The sequence below is a fragment of the Populus alba genome, chromosome 3 (genome assembly GCF_005239225.2).
Source record: "Populus alba chromosome 3, ASM523922v2, whole genome shotgun sequence".
NCBI classification, from domain to species: Eukaryota; Viridiplantae; Streptophyta; class Magnoliopsida; order Malpighiales; family Salicaceae; genus Populus; species Populus alba.
The window spans coordinates 10,045,301-10,053,392 of NC_133286.1; the positions used below are offsets into that span (position 1 = coordinate 10,045,301).

The 8,092-nt window shown below is 31.1% G+C and overlaps 1 long non-coding RNA gene across 1 annotated transcript; it reads left to right on the top strand.

The window, feature by feature from the left end:
* Positions 1-7,036: 7,036 nt before the first annotated feature.
* On the top strand, positions 7,037-7,686 carry LOC118037916 (uncharacterized). Its single transcript, XR_004685684.2, has 2 exons — positions 7,037-7,260; positions 7,363-7,686. It is a non-coding gene; the product is annotated as an uncharacterized lncRNA (long non-coding RNA).
* Positions 7,687-8,092: the final 406 nt, after the last annotated feature.

Genomic DNA, 8,092 nt, shown 5'->3' on the forward strand with positions numbered 1-8,092 from the left:
GTTTTCAATAGGAATAAAATACTCTTCATACCATGTTGCAATAGAATAAAAGTACTCTTCTGATGTTCTTATTTAGAGAATAAAGAAGCAAAAATATTTATACAATACTAGATAAGATAATTTAGAAAACTAATTATATAGGAAATCAAGAACCTATTAGTCAAAGAATTAACTTTAAATCTGTGTACATGAAATAAAATAATCTCAACAAATATTCATAGTCTTGCTTCAACTTTTTAAAGCATGAAAAATAAGCATAAGTAGCTTGATACATAACCCAAAACAGATGTGAACATGATGTCTAAAAAAATAAAAAAGAAAGCAAGGCTTTCACTAAAAATACAAGACAATGTAAAAAATTTCAAAAAGTTCTGTCAAACTTAAATACTTTGAGGGGGAAGAAGAGGATGATTTAGAGCGTGTTTGGCAGTGTGGTAGCAGTTGCTTTTCAAATAGTTTTTTGTGCCGAAAAGCATGCCAATGATGTTTTTTTATTTTTTAAAAATTATTTTTAACATCAGCACATCAAAACGATCCAGAAAGTACAAACCGAACTCAATTTTAACAAAAAAAAATTTCAAATTTAGGCAAAACACAGGTGCAAATGCAGCACCAAACGCTGCCTTAATGGTTATGTCATTGTCATATGGGACATGGTTTGTTTGGTTATTTAAACAAATTGTTTCCAGGTTTATTTGAAAAATATTTGATATTTTTGGTTTTCAATTTGATGTTTGTGAACTAACAAAGAGTTATTGTGCTTCATTTCTAGAAAGTTCGACTAAAAGCCCATATCTATTTATAATTATACATTATGATATATGAGATCCATTTAAAGTCACTATAACTTGAAGTAGATCACATTAGTTTGTTACCATTATTAATGAAATATAATGTTACCATTTTGATGACTATACCGGGATGGCTCGAGTGAGCCTGATGAAATCTAAAAGTGAAGTGAACATGTTATTTTAATAGTTTCATAAAATAGTTGAGTCTTAGTACAAGGCACAAGTTTAGGTTTTATATAGTTATAATGTGGGAGAATATCATAGTTTTGAACTTCAACAATATTTGAAAGCACATGGAACTATTTATCAAAATACTTGTTCTAATTATGATATTTCAGACATATACTTGGATTCTAGAAGTAACAATTCACAAGCTAGAAGGATATTAAGAAAAAATGAATTGAATTTGAGTGATATAATCTTGGACTAAAGTGGTGATGAACACCTAAACACTAAAGATATAACTACAACAAATGCTTTGTTCAAGTTAGAGTCTTTTACAATTGACATACCAAACTAATCATTTGTTAAAGATGTCACTGACTTGGTATTTGAATCAATTCAAAAATTACCAAATTGTCACATTAGAGGTATTCCTAAACCCACATATAACCCCAAACGTTTTAGTAAATTCAGATATCTTATTAGTTATTATGTGTCTAAACATTATTTTTTATAATTAAATCTTTTATTCTTAATTCAATTATCTACTGTATTCATTCCTAATAATGTATAAGAAGCCTTAGTTGATCCAATGTGGAAAAACAGTTATGAACGAAAAAGATAAAATCCTTATAAAAAAAATGGAACGTATAAACTCATTTATCCTCAAACAAGAAAGAAACCAATTGGATGTCATTGGATTTAGACAATAAAGTACTAGCCCAATGGCATAATTGAATGCTTTAAAGTAAGATTGGTGGAACAAGGTAACTCTCGAACCTATAGAATCGATCACATTGAGTAAATTGTACATGTAGCCAAAATTAACACAATTCGAGTCTTATCATCTTTATTTGCAAATTTAAATTGGTCATTACAATAATTGAATGTGAAGAATGTGATTTTGTATGGTGAATTATTCAAAAAAGTTATCATAAATCTTCGACTAGGATACATGATACCTACAAGGCATAATCAAAAGGTGTGTGGGTTGAAGAAATCATTGTATAGATTGAAACAATCTATCAGAGCATGGTTTGAAAGGTTCATAAAATCTATGGTAGCTTTTGCCTACCATAAAAGCAGTTTAAATCTTGTATTATTCTTGAAAAAAAAAAAGACAAGGTAAAATTACCGCATTCTTTATATACATAAATGATATGGTGGTTATGGAAAATGATTATGAATAAAGGAAAGCCCTATAAGATTACTTGTCGATATATATTAACATGAAAGATCTAGGTCTTTTGGAATGTTTTCTTAGAATCGAAATGTTTGGATCTCATAAAAAAACTCTTTATATATCCAAAAAGAAAATATACTTGAGATCTTTTACAAAATACTAATATATTAGCATGTGAACCAATTGACACACTAGTCAAAAAAGGTTTGAAGTTATATGTTGAGTCCAATCAAATACTGGCTGATAAAGAAAGATACCCAAGACTTGTAAGGAGATTGATGTACTTAGCTCACAAGAGATCAAATTTAACTTGTGCATTGAGTCTTGTTAGTCACTTTATGCATAATTTGGGAGAGCAATTTATGAATGCAATTATATGTGTGTTGCAATATCTAAAGGTTGTACCTACAAAGAATTTTGTTCACTAAAAATGCAGATTGTAAAAGCATGGATGCATATACTAATATTGACTATGCTAAAGTGGTAAATGATAATGGTTTACTTCATAAATAGTAATTTTGTTACAAAAGAAGTATGAAATATGGTGTTATTGCTCGCTCAAGTATAAAAAATTGAATTAAAAGATGACTTTTTGGACATTGTGAAAGTATATGTGATTAAGACTTTTATTACAAGGTTTGAGTTATTTATTGACACAATTGATTTGGATATATTATGATAATAAAACAACAAGCATGTACAAAACATGTATATATTATAAGGAAAAGTTGAATAAAAAAAATTATGGAGTTGTCTATGATCAAATCAGATGATTAATTGATCTATATTATAATCAAAGTAATTTCAAGTCGAGTGTTATTAAAGTTTTAAAATAAGTTAGGCATGTATAATATTTATGCATCTACTTAAGAAGGAGTGTTAAGATTTTGTGATTTCCTATAAAGCAAGATATAGTTAATTCTTGATTATAAGGTTTGTGTTTTTCATATATAAATAGTTTTCCAAGTTAGTATTGTATATATAGTGTTTTAAGTGTTTGCTTGTGTTTTTAAGAAATAAAAAACATGTACTAGTTACTATTTTTCTGTCATAGTCATTTATTTATTTTTTAATTATGCTATTTTGATGTTTTTCTAAACTTGAAATGTTATTCCAAGTATATAATGTTGAATCAGACCATGTATCCAGATCTTTTGACATAATTTGAATTGAAGAGTCTTTGACTTGGTCTTTTGACAATTTAACAAGTTTTGTATCTTTTTTTTTAGTGGTGAACTTAATTTTTTAACTTTAATATCTTTACAGTGGTGAGTGATATATATCTTTAGAATAGTGAGTTTATTAATGTCTGTATCTTTAGGTTTTTACCTTAGAGTGATGAGTGAAACACTATCATTTATTTATGTGTTACCTGTTTCTTTGCAATTTTCATACCTTCCGGTATCAAATTGGTATCAGAGCTTTGGATTTAAAACCATGTCTTTTCAGGGATGTTGTATGCAAGAATCTAAGAGGGAAGTCCATGGTCTTGAAATTGATGAAATGAGAAGGCAACTCTAAGAGTGTCTTAATCGATTTGAGAATCAAAACTATAAATTGGAGTATGTTAATCCTATCCTTCAAAGGCAACACAACGATTTTAGTGATGATTCTTCTAATAATAATGATCAAAGAAAGAATCCTTTTATCATGATATACAAGAGAAAATTCAGCAACAAGTAAGTTATGAAGCTAAAATCTTTATAATTATGGATCTTTTGTGGATTGGAATCAACCATCGAAATCTAATGAGGATGAGAAAGATGCTATTAAAGAAGAATATTTTGATGTAGAAATCTCGGTTTATGATAAGCCTAAATATGCTAATGAAATTATTGTTATATCAGTTGATCAATACTTTGAGGAGGTGGTTATAGAAGTGGGTCTTGATAAAGGAAATTGTGGAGGATATGCTTCATATATGATGAAGGAGAATTCTAGAATTAATGGGGTTGAAGTTGATGTTTTTGGACAAAGAAAGAATGAACTTGTCAATGTTTTCGACAATATTCCAAAAATAACTTTTATTAGTTTAGAACATAATAAACTGAATAAAGGTGAAGTAGTTGATTTTTTATTTTATGATAATTAAAGAAAAATCCATTACATGAAAAGTAATGTAACTGGTGTTCATGATAATTCAAGGAACATCCATTACGTGAAAAATAATGTAACTAGTCTTAAAGGATTCCAGTTCAATGCTTACATAAAAGATTGTGAAAGTTTTTAATTGGACATCCACGAGACCATGGAAAGAACTATATAAACTCGAGGATGAGTTTTTCTCAACCATGGAAACTTGACACGAGCACGTCCTCGAAAGGTTCTATTAGTGTCGAGCTACTTGAGTTTGGGTTGACAGTGAAAATGGATAATGTCTTTGATGATATTTAATGTCAGTCTACAGACCAACTTTGGACCAAATTTTCATGTCTCATTGCATGAGAAAATAAACTTATCCTATGAGGTTTAATTTAAAATTTGAGTGTCATCTTTACAAATTACTAATCCATGCATGCGTTGGAGTTTTCATAAGAAGTTATGTTTGTTTAAATTTTTGAAGTAAAAGATATGTGCTTATTAGTATTTATCTAGTTTTTGTTTTATCAAAGGCATTTATTTGGGTTTTTAATAATGTTATTTTGTTGTTTCTCTAGATTGTAATGATTATTCCAAGTATATAATGTTGAATCAGATTATATATCTAGATATTTTGCCATAATTTGAATTGATATATATATATATATATATATATATATATATATATATATATATATATATATATATATATAAGATTTTATTATGTGGGTAGCTCGTTAAGTGCAAGAGGAGGAAGATTTTTAAGATTGCTTTTATCTTGTAAAAATTTAATTTAAGTATACTACATCATTTAAATTAATTATAATGTTTTATTCTATTTTTAATTACACCTAAATAAAAATTAAAGTTTTGTACTTTTATCTATATACAGGAGTGTTTGTAATCCTAAACAATAAAATTGAGTTGATGGTGGTTGAGAAAAACAGAAGGGTAGGCGCGTTGATAAGTTGATAAGTTCCATGTGTTAGGTATTGCCATTAGTGGGACTACCCCACCACCAAGCAAGTGGCCGCCACCACCAAGCAAGTGGCAGCAGCCTTTGTTGAAGAAGATGACAGCCACCCACTCCCATGTGCAACTGCTGGAAAGAAGAAGAGAAGCCACCATCCTGCCTATAAATAGGCACCATACAAAGAGAGCTATGTGAGAGTGAGTGTGAGAACGTGAGAATTGTAGAGAGTGGAATAGAAAGAGAAGAGCAAGGGCTGCTGCCATGCTGCAAGGGCAGCAAGAGAGATGGGAGTTGAGTGATGAGATCCTCCTCCATGTATTTATTGTATTCTTTCTCTAATCTCTAAGTAATACTGTCTCTCCCGTGGATGTAGGCGATTTTGCCGAACCACGTAAAATATTGTGTCTCAGTGTGCTTACCCCTCCCAAGAGCAATTATGGAGAATTCGATGGAGAAACGAGCGCTTTGTCAAAAGTGCGCCAAACACAAAAAGAAGTTTGACAATCTACCACAAAATGCAATACGTTTATGGAGAGAGAAGAGAGTAATGCACTTAAAATAAGCTGATCTTGTTGCTTCCAACAAAGAAAAGAGGGGTTGATTGCCGAAGAAGAACCACCGAACTATTAGAAACATGAGAGGGATGACATGACACTGAGCCATTAACTAAGTGGAAAACACCTTAATAAAAAAGATATGGCGTCATCTGCATTCGCTAATAGAAATAGTTGGTGTTTATAAGCTTCAATAAGACCACTTGATGAGTGTTGGACAACACAATGATGGAAGGAGTTGTTGTCCCCATGATGTGAAGAGGGACAACAAAAACAAGGGAGAAGGAACCATGGTTCTTCTTTGCAGGTTGGGGCTACTGTTGGTGGGAGAAAAAACCATCAGCAACAACTTCTAAATGGTTGGTTGACTGGGCTGCACTGTTGGTTTGGTGGGGGGAGAAGGCGGCAACAGCAGCAGAGTCCATAAGGAGAGGGAAGAAGAGTTCAGATTGCAAAAGACTCTAATACCAAGTTGAGAATAATTAGGAGGTTTAATGTATTGGTTAGCCAACCTTTTCTATCTATATATGTAAGGCAATATACAATAATAATGATGGAGATTACAACACAAGAGTATGACTATAATATTTTATATATAGATATATTCTATAATAGTTCCATGATCCATATTTTATCTATATAATATAGATGATTAATTTATTTGAAAAGGTGTTTGCAACAAATGTTTTTAAATCAATGCCGATAATATTTTGTTATGATTAGTAGCAAAAACTGATATAATTATTTTTAAAGTTAAATAAAAGTTGATAAGGGCAATTGTTTGAAATATCATTTGACATCTTACTCAAAATATTGATATAATTAAACAAATTCCTCATTTTGCAGGAATTTGTGGCTTTCCCTTCTCTAATGTCAATTCTAATTCATGGATTCATAGCTCTATATCGCGTCAGATTAGGCGGTTGAGACTAAAGAAAATTGTAGTCTTTGCATGTACAGCTATGAACCCATGCATCAGAATTGACATTGTTTGCCGATTAAAGAATAATCGTAGAAATGAAATTCTCTCTTGTGATCTGTACTTACACTCCAAAAATAATCGTAAAAATTTCAATTTTTTAAAAAATACTAACAAACATTGTTTTAATTAGTATAAAATGAAGCCATCAAGGTGTGGCTTGTTACAAAACGCCACAGCACCCAATATAGAAATCTACTTCAACTAGAATACTACTGGACGTAAGTGATTGAGCTGCCTTCAAGTTGCCAAAATAATAAATAATAAGCTAGAATGGGAAACCAAACTTGCTGTTCAAACAAGCTTTCGCGCAACCATTTTTGACATGCATGCTGTGGTCCAGGATCCTCAAGCCTATATAAACACATGCTTAGGGCTAGATCATGTACACCATATCTATTCATTCAACCAGTAAGCAATAACTAAGGCAAAAATGGCAGGTAACTCTCTCAAGTCTATTATGGTGACTCTCTTCATCTTTGCTATGGTACTGTCTCCGATATTGCCATCAGCTGACGCAGGCCGTTTGAATCATCGAGGTGATTATTTACTTAAACGCAGCTCTCTCTCGAATTCATTTTTTGTTCATTACCAACACTTGATTTCTTATTGATCTTGCGCGCGCGTGTGTGTGCGTGTAGGTCTCCGAGGACCAATATGTCCAGCTTGTCTATGCTGCTCGCCTCCACCTCCAGGGTCCTGCTGCCCATGTTGTTCTACTCCTACTCCGACAGAACCTGAATCTACAACTGGGTCTCCATGAAACTATTTACGTTCGCCTTTGATATTCATATATGTATACTGCAGGAATAAATTAGTATATGAATAGAAAGGATCAGTATCACTCTCGTTATTCTGTATTCTGTACTCCATTGTGGAGACATATCCATGTAATTGCATCATCATGCACTGGCAATTTCAATAAATCAATGTCCTTATTTTAGTAACAGTCATTTAAACCCTAACGACGGTTAACCCTTTATTATCTTATGTTAGAAAGTCCTGCAGAAAAAAAATTACATATAAACTTATTTTCTGTCTTAATTGATTGGTGGGTGCCATGATATCCTAATATTGTGAGTGATTACTAATAATAAACTAATTTGTAAATGATTTGATTGTTGGACAATTTTGACCTTAAAATGAATAGAAATGCTTTAGATTTACAATTGTGCATGTATTTCTTTTTATCATGAAAGAGAATTCAGATAGAAGATATTTTTTTTCGCTATTCAAATCTTAATTTAATTATATATTAGGGAAAAATTAGGGGGTTGGTTCTTGTAAGGAAATGTTTTTTCAGTCCTTTTTAATAAATTAGATTTTTAGCTCTAAAAATAAAAAATATATAAATTTAGCCCCCCTAGAATT